The sequence below is a fragment of the Danio rerio genome, chromosome 17 (genome assembly GCF_052040795.2).
Source record: "Danio rerio strain M-AB ecotype USA chromosome 17, GRCz13ab, whole genome shotgun sequence".
NCBI lineage: Eukaryota > Metazoa > Chordata > Actinopteri > Cypriniformes > Danionidae > Danio > Danio rerio.
The window spans coordinates 29,600,662-29,617,758 of NC_141037.1; the positions used below are offsets into that span (position 1 = coordinate 29,600,662).

At 38.6% G+C, this 17,097-nt stretch overlaps 1 protein-coding gene across 1 annotated transcript in view; it reads right to left on the bottom strand.

Annotated features, from left to right (window-relative positions):
* htr1d (5-hydroxytryptamine (serotonin) receptor 1D, G protein-coupled) overlaps positions 1 to 14,096 on the bottom strand; it is a 36,935-nt gene extending 22,839 nt beyond the window's left edge. The window contains exon 1 of the mRNA XM_087289181.1: positions 13,749 to 14,096. The gene's annotated coding sequence lies outside the window, so the exon portion shown is untranslated. The remainder of the gene's footprint in view (positions 1 to 13,748) is intronic.
* Positions 14,097 to 17,097: the final 3,001 nt, after the last annotated feature.

Below are 17,097 nucleotides of genomic sequence, written 5' to 3' on the forward strand. Positions count from 1 at the left end.
ATGGAAACAGCCGAGTTACTCTGTGAGTATGTGTTCCGGTACTATGGTCTCCCTGAAGACATCGTGTCGGATAGAGGTCCCCAGTTTACATCCCGACTCTGGTCAGCATTCTTCAACAACCTCCAGATCAATATTAGCCTAACATCCGGCTATCATCCCCAATCCAACGGGCAGACAGAGCGCTTGAACCAAGAAATCGGCAGATTCCTCCGCACATACTGTCACTCCAACCAGAATGAATGGGCTAAATTTCTCATGTGGGCAGAATATGCTCAAAATTCTCTACGAAAGGCATCTACTGGGCTAACTCCATTTCAATGCGTACTGGGCTTCCAACCTCCTCTCTTTCCCTGGTCCGGCGAGACCTCTGAACTCCCCGCTGTGGACACCTGGTTCAAAAACTGCGAAGAGGTCTGGAACGCAGCTCACACTCACCTCTCACACGCCGTACGGCGTTTCAAGGAACAAGCCGATCGACACCGACGTTCTGGTCCCATGTATTCCCCAGGACAATGGGTATGGCTTTCCACCCGTGACTTACGCCTCAAACTGCCCTGCAAGAAGCTCAGCCCCAGGTACGTGGGTCCGTTCCAAATTGAAAGACAAATATCTCCTGTTTCGTTCAGACTGACACTCCCTAATCATTTCCGTATTTCTCCCACTTTCCATGTCTCTCTGCTCAAGCCTGCTGCTGGTCCAGCCGAGGCGGATAGGGAGGTGGCAGCCGGTGAACAGGGTCCCCCGCCTCTCATGATCGATGGTGAGGAGGCCTACCAGATCCACGAAATCCTGAGATCCAGACGCCGGGGTGGACAACTCCAATATCTGGTTGATTGGGAGGGGTACGGTCCGGAGGAGAGATCTTGGATTAACCGCAAGGACATCCTAGACACTACACTACTGGAAGAGTTCCACTCACAACATCCGGAGATGCCGGCCCCTCGCCCCCGTGGAAGACCCCGGCGTCGAGAATTGCCTCACTTCAGGAGCCGTTCGTTGGGGGGGGGCTCTGTCACCGACTCGGTCCCAGTCATTCCCCTCGCTGGCCAGCAGAGGTCACCATCTCCGGACTTCTAACCATTACGTCATCCATTCACCCTGGTTCCAGCACACCTGATCTCCATTCCACTAATGACCCACGTACCACATATAAGCAGCTCACACACACACTTCAGTGCGAAGTCTTGTTTAGCCCCGGCCAGCATTTCTGAGCGTTCTATCCTGCCTGATCTCCCGTTTACCACTTCAGCCCGTTTCACGACTCTGCTCTGTCTTCTGCCTGCCCTCGACCAAAGCCTGTTTCCTCGGACTCTGATTCTCGCTGCCTGCCCCTGACCAAAGCCTGTTACACGGACTCTGAATCACGCTGCCTGCCTCTGACCCAAGCCTGGTAATCACACTGTGTCTGTTATCTGCTAAGTCTCCCTTGATGTGTATGTTGTATGTCCGCACAACCGTGCGAGTTGTTGATGTTTAAGTATGACTTAATAAATACTGCAAAATAGATCCCTCCGTGTCAGTCTCCTCGTTACAAGCACATTAAAAGTTGATTTAAAAATTAAGTTTAGTTTTTTTTTATTTCTTTACACCGCTCCTAACTCAAGAACCAAACTGATTAATTGAAATTTTTTTTTTACAATTAATGAACGATTATTTAATTTATTTATTTTATGTTTTTACCCTCATACTGTAGTGCACTGACAAGTTTTGTACAATACATAAGCTCACATTTTACAAGTGAGAGATTTTTGAATGCAATGCTTGATTTTGAAATAATTGAAGTAATCACCAATATCTACTATCGATGATTATTTATTGAACATCAACCCTGTAAAACTGAAAACACACATTGCCTAAAATGCGACTCTTTGCTCTACCCACCCTCGTCACTGTTACCAAACCGACCAATGGCAAAGCTTGCGCTAGGCATCATTGTGACATGTACTGTAGTTAATTTTTTAATAGAGGTACGTGGTTTGAAGACTACGCTGGACCATATGTGTGTGCTTGGCAGAAGTATAAAATCAGAATAATATAGTAAGTATAAATCATAATATAATAAATTAGCCTTAACAGAGTGGGGTCACGGTTATAGGTTCAAAATGTCGATTTTGATTACTTTTCAATTAATCGCTGATCGAGTAAATCAACTGAGTAAATCAAGTAAACTGAGGTGAAAAGATAATCTGTGTTGTCTGCAGGAAGGAAATTCAAAACAGATATCATAACAAGGTAACTGACTTATCAGATGAACTCATAGCATTTTTTCTTAGAAGCATGTTTCACAACCACGTTACAGTCTTCAAAGTATGTGTAAAAAACAACCACTGACTTCTCCGAGAGACAACATTTAAAAAAAAATAATGGAAAGCATTTCTTAGCCAAGGAGCTGTGAAACACAGAGACACCTCAGAAAACGAGATGAACATGTTGAGCTCCTCCATCACGTCAGGCTCTACCGAACACAGAGACTGCAGTGACATGATGGAACCTGGAAAGTGATGAATTTTTAATAGTTGAGAAGAACAGCGTTCAATCATTGCTGCCGAAAGCTTGGCCGGCACTGAACCTGAACCTGCTGAATCAGATAATAAGATCACTTGTCTTTTTCTTAAATGCACTGAGCTGGACTTGAGCACAGTTTAATTTAAGCCACTTCTGAAGGTCAAGATTGTTCTTGAAAGTTCAAATCCAGAACAGCATTGGTGGTGGAGTTACTCTTTAGGAAAAATTCCAAATCTTCGTTTCTCTTGCTCTACAACAGTCTGACCTTCGGTTTAAAAAACCTTTTAGCTGTTACTTTAATGTGATGTCCTATTATTTCTATCCTGCAAGGGAGTGATGGACAGAACAATTTAAAGGGTAATAATCTTTTCTTTAAGACCAGACTTTTTCTATATATAACAGGCACACGTTCTGCAACATCAAAAAAAAAATCTTCAAAGAAATCCATCTTGCGCAAAGCATTTTTAAGTTGCATCAGATGTGTTGAAAGAGGACTGGAACTGAAGAGGACCTTGCTAAAGCAGAGGTGTTTTATATTTCATTCTGAGCCTGAACAGTAAAGTGGAGCAACCCTTGATGCTTAGCACTATGCATGTGCCATTATGTGTGTAAGAGAACATGTACTTGTGAATACTTGTAAGTGCTGGCTTGTGAGTTAAAGAAAAAGAGGCGATTGTTTGTAATTCCTTAAAAAGTGAGATTGCTGAAAGCACAATGAAAGCCTGCGATAAACCTCACATATAACAGCTTCAGCACTTTACATATTGTTCACAGACTGTGCTGATGCTGAAGGATTTCACCTAGATTTCAGACTCAAACAAGATTAAATCACAGATTAAATTAATGTATGACTAATTCATTTCTGCTCATTTGTAAATGAAATAAAATGTGCACCTTAGAAATTAATTATTTAGTCCCTCGGGTCTATTTTAAGTTTTAGTTAAATTCTCCTTTTAATGGCTTTATAATAAGTTCACTGTGTTTTTTTTTTTTATTCATAATTTATTTTAACTTAAGAACCACATGTAATAATATTCACAATGTTTATGCAGCTTAAAATATAACTCAAACAATGTATTTAAAGAAAAGGGATTAGGTTCTACTTTTTACTACTGTAAGGTAAGTTTTCTTTTTAAACAAACAAAAAAACAACCTTTGACTTAATTTTTATTATTATTAAATTTCTATTCCAAATTTTAACCAAGTTTGAGTTATTGAGTTATTATTTGATTAATCCCTCATTTTTAGTGTGTATATATCACATATATAACATATATAACACATTACATTCACTTCATGGAAGCCATTCAGTTTCAAAAAGTATTAGCAAGAACAGATGCATTTCCTTAGTCCCTTATTCATCAGTGGTCGCCACAGCGGAATAAACCACCAACTATTCCAGCATATGTTTTACTCAGCGGATGCCTTTCCAGCTGCATACCAGTACTGGGAAAGATCCATACATACTCATTCAACGATTTAGCTTATTCAATTTACCTATACCGCATGTCTTTAAACTGTTGGGTATACCGGAGCACTTGGAGGAAACCCATGCGAAGACAGGAAGTACATGCAATCTCCACTCAGAAATGCCAACTGACCAGCCGGGACTCGAACCAGCAACCTTCTTGCTGTGAGGCAACAGTGTTAACCACTGAGCCACTGTGGCGCCCCGCTATACTACATATTTAATATAATTTTTGTAAAATTTACACTCTAAAAATGCTTGATTCATTAAACCCAGTTTAAAATATTTTAAGAAGGTTAGGTTTGTCCATATTTTCCCAAAACTCTGGCTGAATCAAGCATTTTCTGTGTGCCTTTAATGAAGTAAAGATGTCTTATTATCCCATACATTTATTATCAGCCATAAATTTGGACCCTTAAGACCCAATTTTTATTCTCAAAACACATTTATTATTTTCCACAGTTATAATTATAATAAAGCCATCAAATCTAACACCAATTGAGAGTATTATTAGGTTTTCTTTGAGAAATGCTTATACGGACACAATTTGAATGTGTCTATACTATATAATGACAGAATTTTCATTCATTCATTTTCTTTCTTACTTAGTCCCTTTATTAAACCAGGGTCTCGACAGCAGAATGAACTGCCAACTTATCCAGCATATGTTTTACACAGTGGATGCCCTTCCAGCTGCAACCCATCACTGGGAAACATCCATACACACACATTCACACACATACACTATGGTCAATTTGGCCTATTTAATTAACCTGTACCACATGTCTTTGGACTCTGGGGGAAACCGGAGCACCCGGAGGAAACCCACAGGAACAAAGGGAGAACATGTAAACTTGCCACAAAAATGCCAACTGAGCCAGCCGGGGCAAAAATCTGCGAACTTCTTGCTGTGACGCGATCGCACTACCCACTGCGCTACCGTGACGCCTCATGACTAAATTTATGATAACTAATACAGCACTTGTTTCTGTAGAGATCTTTAAGAAGCCCACAGATGTAGTCAATTTGACATTTTCGGATGATTTTCTTTTTTAGGAATATAAATTTAGTCAAGCATGTTCAAACTTGGAATGTACTTCAAATGCCTCATGTAGAAAGATGGAGGAACTTCAGCAGAACACATCAACTATCACATCAACTCTCTCAGAGCTGTCAGGCAGACTTTTAAAAAACGTTTTTATGCCATATTTGTCTCATGGGTAGAAACTGACTGTAATGATTGGACGAAAATAGAACAGAGAGGCAGTAAATGCTAATGATCTGGAGGTAGTTATAGATATTATGTAATCATCCATTACAGAGTAATGAACTCATACACTGGGGGAAAACAATTAGAAAATACAGCTGACAGACAGACAGAGAGAGAGAGAGAGAGAACAAATCATATACTCAAATATCAGTGAGTCCTATGGAAAAGAGATGTGAAAAGTCAGAAGTAGAGTCATTTAAAGTTCACATTTATAAGATTACATGTTTATGGCAAATGAGAAATGGTAACGCTTTGAGGCTAAATGTGTCCAAAAGACAGACAGAGATTCATTTGTTGAATTTTGTGAGGTAATATTATCCCTCATCTGTACACTCTTCCTCTAAAACAATCCCAGATTAAGATTATCTCAATAGGATTATGCGAACAATCTCTCTCTCTCTCTCTCTCTCTCTGTCACACACACACACACACACACACACACATACACACATTTTCTGTTTATTTTGTTTTGAATTAGTTAAGTAGGACTCTAGCATTACCTCAGCTAAGACACAAAGCTTTGATTTAAACTGGTGATGAATTACAAAAAATAGATTGAGACAGATTAGTTTCTTTTTTGTTTTTTATAGTGTTTCACTTATGGTTTAAGAATGCCCAGCTTTATACAATGCTCAGCATATATAAGTACACCCCTCAGAAATCTATCTTTTAAATTCATTTTTTAACAGGAAGCTATACAATATTATATTTGTGCATATACATTAGAATAGTCAGTACTGAAGCCAAATCTGGAGCTTATCTAACAAAATAACCCTACGATAATGGTCCAAAAACTAGTACACCCAAATTTATATGTTATAGAAAAATATTAAATACAAATTTAAAAAAGAGGAAAAATCAAGAGAAGCAAAAAAAAAGAAAAATTTTGTTGAAATTTTGTAGGTTGTAATTTTTTCTGCAATATTTTGCTTAAATTTAATTGTATTGTCTTTCAATTTCTAAATAGGTTTGGCGACTAAAATAAACATATCTGTTTAAAAAAATCAGTTTTGTTTAAATGCATCAAAATACATTGCCTATATTCACTGAGAAATGGATAAAATACTCATTTTCAAAATGGGCTGTACTCAATTATGCTCATAGATATTTACATTAGATGTCGCCTACGCTATTGTTGTCTATTAGAAAGAATGCATCAATAGAGTTGCCATTTTAGTACAGGGTAGAGCTCCTTTGAAATGAATGTGGGACCAAGGTGCAGGGGAGGACTGGCCATCCAGAGTCATAGATATATACACATATATACATATATCTATGATAGGGAGTTTCCCCAGTGGTCAGAATGCAAATATTTTTTTTAATCACATTTTACATTGATGGATAAGTGAGGGCACGGGCATTGCAGACAAAGAGTGTGTGTTTGTGTGCATGGAAATGTATTATCCTCTCTCCCTGTTAAATTTGATCTAATCCGTATCCTGAAACACAACCCCTCTCCAGCTTTCGCTTCTCATTCTAACAGAGGGAGCGATCCGCTTGTGAATGAATCTCTGTTATGAATGACTCTTTTTTATTTAACCAAACTAGCATAAGCCTAGTATAGTGTGAGTTGGTGCTACTTTCCTTATGCTCAGTGCAGTAAGAGACTGTATTATCATCAATACTTGTTTAGCACAAAAGTTCGTAACTTATAAAAACGTAAAAAACGGAATCTTACCTATAAAACGTGATGCCTTTATGCTTTGTTTTCTTTGTTTGCTCGTGTCTACACCCGTACACAGTGCTAAAGTCCAGCATCTTCACATTAGCTTTAGCCTTGACTAGTGCGGTTGAATGAGCACTAGTACAAACATGGCGGCGCTAGTATTATGTGAAATCTAGTGTACATATCTATGAATTATGCTGAGCACTGTATATCTTGAGGATATTATATACATATAGTCTCTTACAGTTTAACTTCTTTAAATTATTGATTAGGGTGACGCAGTGGCGCAGTAGGTAGTGCTGTCGCCTTACAGCAAGAAGGTCGCAGGTTTGAGCCTTGGCTGGGTCAGTTGGCATTTCTGTGTGGAGTTTGCATGTTCTCCCTGCTTTCGTGTGGGTTTCCTCCGAGTGCTCTGGTTGTGTGTGTGTATGTTTCCCAGAGATGGGTTGCAGCTGGAAGGGCATCCGCTGCATAAAACATGTGCTGTATAAGTTGGCGGTTCATTCCACTGTGGCGACCCCAGATTAATAAAGGGACTAAGCCGAAAAGAAAATGAATGAATGAATGAATGAAATTCTTGATTAATCTACACAAAGCTAGCAAACAAACCACACATGCAAATAACAATGCCAACTATTTGTTCGGGGAACACGCTTTCAACCATCTCAATCCAAGAATTTTAAGACTGGAAAAGAAATAGCCTAAAATATTACATGCTGGCACCTAATAGTCTTATTCTCCAGTTGAGCCCATGCATTTATTCTTAATGCATGAACAAAATTCACATCAGGCTTGATTTAACGGTACTTTTATGAATGTTCAAAGCAACCCCTAAAATACACAATCGATATAAATACTACAGAAATAACACTTACCATAAAACCCAAATAGAAACGCTAAATATAAACCATAACGACTGTGAAATGAACACGTTTATTTTAAATTCCCATCTACCTGCTATGGCTAGTTATCTACTAAAGTGAAGTCCTGATTTGCTTTGATTCTCCAGAGATGTTGCCACGGTTACACAAATGCCACATTCCAGCACTTGTGAGCCAATACAGAGAGACACATACTCCTGTGATGGTGTGGGAGAAAAAAATACTGTGCTCTCCTCCCCTTCCCAAACCTCTGCTTTTAATCTTAGTGTAATTTGTGTCTTACGTTGATTTCATATAAATGAAGAAAGAAACCCATCCGTAGAGAATATCTATATTGAAGAGATCAGGTTTTACCTACATTCTTTGGACCAAATTTCACCACTTGGACTTTAAAACCTGAAAGCGCTAGGTAATGGAGAGCAAGAGAAAACTGGCTTGTTTGTACATGGATTCCAATGTGTAATGTAAAAAATTAGACCTTTCCTGCTTTTTAGGTTATCTATAAATGCCAGATTTTTTATAAAAAGAACTTGTTACGTATTTGCAGGGAATAATCAAGAGGATATGATGTTTATGCAAGCTCCTGAAAGCATTTCTTCAGCTTTGTGATACATGAAATGAATGTTAATAAGGTTTAAGATAATGTTCTTTACCACAATATCAGTGGGTCATGCTAACTAAAGGATTAATTCCATATAGTTGCACATAGACAGTGTATTTAGTCTCAAAACACTACTGTATTGTTGTGTAAAAAGGATCATATCTATCTGTCAACATGATGACATAAGATCAGATGCTCTCTTAAGCCTAGTTCACACTACAGGATTTTAAACATCAGCAAATCGCTGTGCTGTTCACACTACATGACTTGACTTTGTGTCTTTTAATCTCTGTGGTGTTCACACTAAGCAACACTCCGTGAACGATCCACAAGAGGGGGGTCACACCCTACATGATCTGACAACAACTCATTCCCCATCAGCTCATTCAAGCTACCAAACCACAGCCAATGAAAATTTGAGGGAGGAGTCGTCAGAAAAAGCTGAACACTGTTGGCTGCTTGTGTGCTGATGACATCCCTGACAGCGTTTCAAGCTTTGGAAAAAGCATTTAAAAACATCGTCAAATCAGTTGATTTATCAGCGGATTAATCACTCATCTGCAAGGCTCCAGTGGATAGATACACAGAGAGTTTTTAATTTTTGTAATTTTATAACTCTTTGAAATAAAACTAACATATTTATAACACCCTGCCGTTTTCTAACTATCAGTGTATTTCTTTCTGACATTGTTATTTTTTTATTACAAAACAGTAAAGAACTGAGCATTTCTGCCTTAAATTACCATATTGGTCAAAATGACTGCATGCATGTCTGATACTTTTCACTGTGACTTTAAATGTGTGTGCATTTTCTTGCCTGGCAACTTCCTTCTAGCATAAACAAAACTTTCTGATGGCAAAAACATCAATTTACTTCAGATATCTTTCAAAACAGCATATTCTGTGCTGTTAAATAGCTCCTGTTTGAAAGTGAAAATGAAAGCCAAGACTTTTAAGTGTTTTAGTATCTTAACTACATATTTATAGGCTGTATTACCAAAAAAATATGATATTTTTAGGGTAATGGTGTCATTAAATATGATGTCAAACATTCAAAGCTTAATTTTAATATCTCAATAATAGCTTTGAATGTAAATATGTTGTGACAATATGGCGTTTTATATGAGAACGGTCAGAATGAGCAGTATGGTAATTCTAATAGTTACAGAATTCTAGTTCCACTGTTAATATATCCTACTCTCATGTCTGTGTTAACACAGAATGAAGCGAGTGCACCGATGCTTATTCTGACCAATCACAGATGTTTCTGCTGAGCTCCTGAACACACAGGCATTCAGCTCATGCTGATATGCTCTCTCATTGGCTGCAGCTCGTCACTACATCTGACTACACGTGGGGTTGAGTCGGCCGACTGCTCTGGAATATTTAGCATGGTGAATGTTGGATTTCCGTCTGCGAGGTGTCGTCGACGCGTCAGCGAGCCTCGTTGATGCGTTGTTCAGTAGTTCACACATAAAGAGCGCCGAGCACCGAGCACCCGCAGATTTCTTCCCGATCACAGCCCGATCTGTCGGCGAGCTCGTTAACTTCCAAATCGGGCTCAAATCAGGCTTAAAATCCTCTAGTGTGAACTAGGCATTAGGGTGTACTCTCACTAGGTACAGTTGCCTTGAACTGTGCTGAAGCTCGATTGTCCCTCCTCCCCTCTTCCCCGACAGCCTGCACTCACACTGCATCTTTACCTTCTGAGACAGAGCACGCTTACGTCGTTGATGATGCGACTGTTCAGTTTAACAGAAGAGAAGCGCTCTCGCTCAGCACAGTGAACATTGCTTTAGTTATATCGTTTTGTACTATTTTTTAAGTTGTTTGGGATGCAGTCAAAAATTTCACCCAACAGATCCACCATTTTTGACGCTCATAAGTGATCATAAAAGTTATCTACACTGCATGGTTCAAGTGACTCAATTCCGATTTTTTTCTCCCATGTGGCACAGATCGTATATGGCCCTTGTACGTGTAAAAAAGAAAAATCACATGGATTATAATTTACTCAAATCAGATTCAAGCCTTTTTCATTTGTGGAAATTTATCCGATATGAATTGGATGCGTGCCCTCATGTCTGCAGTGTAAGCAGGTAGATTAGATTTTTACCTGTCAATGAGTCGCAGATCATTAAAAACCATAGTGATTGACCTCAGACTGGCGCTTTCATTTCAGAACAGACTTCAGCAAAGTCGCAAACCTTAAATCTCATACACGGGTATTTAAGCATGTTAATAAGAGAGAGAGCGAAGGAGAGAGCAAGATCCGCCACGCAGACGATAAACTAATATAAAACTATTGCATACATCACGTGTATAAATCATGCCATGGAGATTACATTAAGATGCCTGCTGATTTAAAAAGCCCTAGATTAAAAGAAGATGGTCAAAAGAGAACTTTTCTGTCATAAACTACAGTAAAACAACTTGTCAAAAAGATATTTTTTTAAATGAAACCCTGCAAACAGATTAAATACAGGAACAGAGAAAAGGGCGCTTTTTTATAACCAGCTGTCAGTCAGCGCTCGCTCTTTTTTTTCCTGGTCATTGTGCCTTTGCCGTGTGCAGTGTAAATGCAGACAATCGGATACGAGTTATTTTTAAAAGATGATGTAAGCAGGTCATCAAAAAAATCTGATACAGTTACAAAATAGGAATTGACCATCAAGATCTGCAGTGCAAATGCAGCGTAAAAATCCTTGTGCTGCAAGTATTAGGAGGTTTTCTGAAGGTGCAGCTGATGTGCAGTGAGAGGTTTGTGACACTTCGCGATCATCGAAAATTAAGATTGATTGATAAATCTACATGGAACAGTCCCTCAAAAGTGACGTCGCGTCTTCAATTTTGTGCTCAGGCACACTTTGCACTCACATCAAAAGCTTACCGAACCAACACTTCTTCTAACTGGGCCACGGCCGGCCAACTGAACCTTGCCTGGGCCCGATTCTGAGCACTCAGACTTGTCAAACGAACCGGGAAACACGCCCAAGCACAATTTGGATAGCCTAGTGTAAGTAAGCCCTTAAGTGCTGTTGGTTTTCTCACCACTGCCATTTTTTCACTGAGAGAAAAGTGAGATACATGTATTTGTTCCGAACTGTCATGTTACAGGCGTTACGGTTATGTTTATATACGTTGATGCTGAATACACTCCGTCCAGATGTGCCAGTCAATGTCGTGAGGAAAAAAACAATCAATTTACACAGGATTCGTCACTGTGTCTAAAAATGTAATTTGCAGAGCTCAGAATGTTTTTTTTAAAAACATCTTTCACCATGTTCACGTCAAACAAAACAGTTGTCATGTCAACTCACTACTGTAAACAGAAGCTCGCAACACTTGCCTCACTTCTGATTGGACCACTGCTTTGGAACTGACAATGATGATAAGCAACACTCCATGTAAAATTTGCAACTGTTTCAGCTTGACATGACTGCCCTCATGGCATTTTCATTACAACATATTTATTTTAAAGCTTACTGAATCTTACATGTAATACACAACTATGTTTCTGTTTTTTCAAGACAGGGTTGAGCTTAACCTAACTCTAATCTCTTCTAATTATTCATTTCTTATAATTAAGTTTTATTTTCCAATATTCTATTTATTTGGTACCTTCATATGACAAGAAGCTTTTCAGTTCTTATTCTCAGTAGCTTATTTTGTGTGAGGTGTTTTGATTATCTACAATGACAAAGAACTTCACTGTAAGTATATCTGCCACTGAAGTGATGCTTGCTGCAGTTCACCTAACATCAACCAGTCATGCTAATAAAATAGTTTTTTTTAATCTACAAGCAGAACTTTAAAGGTGTCTTGACATGAGCAATTAAATTTGCCTTGATCTTTTGAGTAATTCGATTCATTTGGATAGACAGTGGCATGTGATATCACAAGGGAAACATATATTTTTTTGTATACATTGTCTAGAGAGCTGTCTTCAAAATTCCACTTTTCCATTCCAAGTCTTAAGGAACAGTGGGTTATTTTATTTTAATGGCATACAGAAATATGAAGTTGCATATTGTATGCCACGATAATATATGCCTGTGTATTTACTGCTGGATCAGTCTTGCAGTACGTCATGTTTCAGAATGCCCATATGCATTTGTTTGACCCATTTTTGCACATCAGGCCAACCTTATACTGGTCACTTGGGATAGGATTTGCTTGGAGAGGTCACAGCTATCTGCTGACGATTCACACTGAGCATCCAAAGAGCCAGCACATATGCTTCCCTTTCACACCAGCTATCTGTCCATCTCACACACTGCAGGCGTGCTGTGTGTGTGGTGTGCTCGCATGAGAGACAGAAAAGGGAGGGTGACAAAGCGGTAGAAAAGAGGTGAGAAAACGTGAGAGAGGAGAAAAGAGCAATTACGCATATGTGATTGAACACCATTGCATTCGTATGACCAGTAGCGCTCTTTCTGTTTTCATCACAGTGCCTGTGAGAGTTTATGCTTTCTGATAGACTGCAAAACTCAACGACACATTCACGCCGATGATGGCCATGACCTTTAACCACGGTCAACCATGTCAGGCAGTTGTGCTAGGCAGACATAGAAAAACTCCCACTAATGAATTGAACATCACACCACACCAAGGGTAATTAATGTTGTTAATGAAAACCACTGTAGGATTCCTTCATTAAAAACATAGGGTGGAGTGTTAGACAAGAAAACAGAGGACAAGAAACAGGGTTTGATTTTATGCTCTGAGATTTAACTTTTAACCCTGTTAAAATACATCTTAAACAAGTAAGATTGTCTGTTTTTCAGCTAGGAATCCACAAAGTGTCTATGTTTAATTTAGATATGTTGGTTCATATATCATGTTGTTTATCTCATACCTTTAAAAGCTTAATTTGTAAGGAATTTAAAATACTAATTGGGCATGCTCTCATATCCGAGACAAATCAATTTTAGCTCCTACCTGTATATACCTGGATTAAGATGGTCATTAACTGGTAGTGAGCTGACAGACATTCTTGGACCAGCAACAAATCAGCATAGACTAATTAATGAATAGGCTATCTTACCCCAGCTATAAACCACCTAACAGCTGTTTAGTCAACATCGTTAATGACAGAGAAGGAAAAATAACTCAGGTAATTATGTTAATAGTGTTCAGCTTTTACTCAAAACAAAAGCTAATCATATTACAGTTTTTGTTAACGAATAATTGAATAAAGGTTTTAACTGACCTACTGACACGCATAAACCTCGGCTGAGCATCTACAAAGTAGTCTTCAGAAAATGAATCGCCAATAAGTCAATAAATTAATCTCCAAAGTCTGTATTCCGAGCACACATCGCACCGACTGATTGTCAGGTGTTTCAGAAACTTACCAAACTTAAGTTGCAGAATTCCATCATTTCATCACGAGCGAGTCTTCAAATCGAAGTCATCAAGTCGAGTATCCAAAATAAGTGTTACCTTTAAATGGTAAAGGTCAGACAAACTGCGATGCGCCTTATCCAGCACGATGTGTGTGGTTAAAAATCGCGCATAGTTACAGGAGACTCCTAAGCCATGTGGAAAGACACTTTACAGCGTATATCGTTATAAAAAGCGGAGAAAGAATGTGCTCAACACCTGAGAAGAAAATAAATATTTCTCTTTTAGTGCAAAGCGACGAGTAGCCTACGCAATAGTACACTGTCCCGTTTCGTCCGGCGGTCTTCTCTGCTCTCTCTTTCATCATCATGCTCTCTCTCTCTCTCTCTCTCTCTCTCTCTCTCTCTCTCTCTCTCTCTCTCGCTTTCTCTCTCTCACACACACACACACACACACACAAACACACAAACACACACACTATCCGAAGTCCTGCTGCAGCGCTGCTTAAATGTCTGTCAATAAACGAAATGTCAACAAGTTTTTTTTTTCTTTGAAAGCGCGTCTTTCTAACAATGTAATCACCTGATCTAATTGTAAACGTTGCGCTCTTTAAATCTTGTGCAACGAGTGACCACTGAAAAGAACAGCAAGAAGGTTGCTGGTTCGAGTCCCGGCTGGACCAGTTGGCATTTCCAACACGTGTGGAGTTTGCATGTTAACCCCGTGTTCGCGTGGTTCCTCCGGGTGCTCTGCTTCCCCCCACAGTCCATAGACATGTGGTATATGTGAATTAAATAAAAAACTAAATTAGTGTGTGAATGTGAGAGTGTATGAGTGTTTCCCAGGACTGGGTTGCAGCTGGAAGGGCATCTACTGTATAAAACATATGCCAGAATGGTTGGTGGTTCATTCCGCTGTGGTGACCACTAATGAATAAAGGGACTACGCTAAAGGAAAAATGAATGTATGAATATACTTATGCTATTACTGTATGTTTTGATGTATGATTACATTAATATAATATTTATATAACAGGCCTGTAGCCAGGGAGGGTTTGGGTGGTTCGAAAGACCCACCTCCCACTGACAAAGGTACAGAATTTGTCCCATTCATTAGCCAATACATGAACCATCATAAATTGTGAAAATAACTCATCGAAGAGGTCAAGCAGACTCATCTGTTGGCTGTTGCATCAGCGTGACTTCAGCTAATCAGTTTTGGCCAATGCAAACATTTATTTTTCATGGGCTTAACATCCAGCTGTGCAAGAAAACATACAACATACATGTTTTAATTTAATATTATATAAATGGCCAAATTCTGACTGAGGCGCTGGCCAGTTTGTTTGTTTAACACAGTGGTCACCAAACATGTTCCTTGAGGGCCGATGTCCAGACGATTTTAGCTCCAACCCTAATCAAACACACATGAACAAGCTAATCAAGGTCTTACTAGGTATACTTGAAACATACAGGCAGGTGTGTTGATTCAAGTTGGAACTAAACCCTGCAGGGACACCGGCCCTCCAGGACCGAGATTGGTGACCCCTGGTTTAACAGATTTCTAATTTAAAAATATAATTAATCTAATGATATAAGATGTAATACATTTGTATTGTGAAAAATTACATTTTTATCATATTTCTTTATTTAAAACATTTAGGCAATGTTTATGGTACATCAAAAAGTGTGGTTATGATGACCAATCATACATTCTGTCACACTGACGTTTAAATGGTTAATTCACCCAAAGATAAAATTAATGATTACTCACCCTCATGTAATTCCAATATCCAGAGACCTTCATTCATCTGAACCATGAAGTGACATAAAATGTTTTGACAATGTTTTTGGTTTCTTTTCTGGACTTTGAATCTCTGTATCGTTGCTGTATGGAGGGTGAGGAAGCATTTTGATTTTATCTAAAATATCTTAATTTGTGTTCCGGAGATGAAAGAAGGACTGTATTGGAAAGACATGAGAGTGAGTGAGTAATTAATAGCAGACCTTTTTTTCTTTTAGGGTAAACTAAACCTAAATTTACGAATTTCTTAGTGTGAAGAACATTTTCATAATCAAAAGAATGTTTATCCACTTAAAAAAACTATTTATGAAATCAAAATATTCCTTTAATGTTCATTTGAAACATTGTTATGCTTTTAATATTAATTTCCTCATCTACAGTATGTTGAGCTGCTTAGACACAATTGACATTTTAATAGTGCTAAAGAAATTAAGACAAATTCAACTTAACCAATTTTGTTGAACCCTTAAAGCCATTTTTTAAGACTGTTGTTGTTATGTAATGTTTTATAACTTAAGCTGAAGTCAGTTATTAAATATGCGGCTTTTATCATTTGAACATGATCTTAAGTCATAAACATTCAATCTTTAAGCAGGTCATTTAATTAAGATAATTCATGCTACATGAATCAGCAACATGAATCAGAATTTGATCATCCCAAGCAAACCCGACTCACCTCTGACAGGCTGTTTTCCTAAAGAATGATGAGCCACCTTAGAGTGGAAACCCACAAATTGGTTTGGGAAGGTGTCATACTGCCAGGAATCATTATCAGTCCAACGATAACATTGAAAACCCTGCATGATCTTATTTTCACTGAGAGGAAAAGAAAGCTCTATGTGGTTGAGCGTGTGACACCGGTCTATAAATCAAACAGAAATGTGTGACAAAAACCCAGAACCGCTGTGTATAATGCCCAGCCTTGAGCGATTTAACACAACTCATTCTGAGGATAAATTGCCATTTAGGTTAGCAAACATGTGCGGCATACGGCATAAGAAAATCTGCCGAGCATCAACAGAGTTCATTTGCGATATCTGAAGAGGAAAAGAGTAATGCAGCCTATGCGCCTGTCACACATCATTGTAATTATAGACAGATCTCATCGTGACTATAATGACATAGGGTGCTTTGTGTGTATGTGAGTGTGACAATGAATAGGTGCCTGTATTAAGCTGTGTTTTGATTGAATTGGACAGAATATTTGGATCCACTCCACTCAATCTTTGCTGGCTGTCTGTGCTAGATAGATATGTCTATGTCATTCAATCACCACACAACGAATTCTTTGCCAATTTAATGCTGGGCCATGATTCATCTTTGGAGTGCAGATTAGACTAAAGACAACTGAGTTAATCCCTACTAATGCATTTTGGAACAATGATTAATAAAGTACAGAATGTGAATACGAACTAAAACAAAAAACATTTAATTTACCTTCATAAAAAAACACTTGTACAGACACAAGTCCTGAGTGAACTGATAGTGGGTTGTTCAGTTAGGTAACGCAGTCCCACTCACACTCACAAAGATGATGCAGGTCTTTTGTGCTGCTTT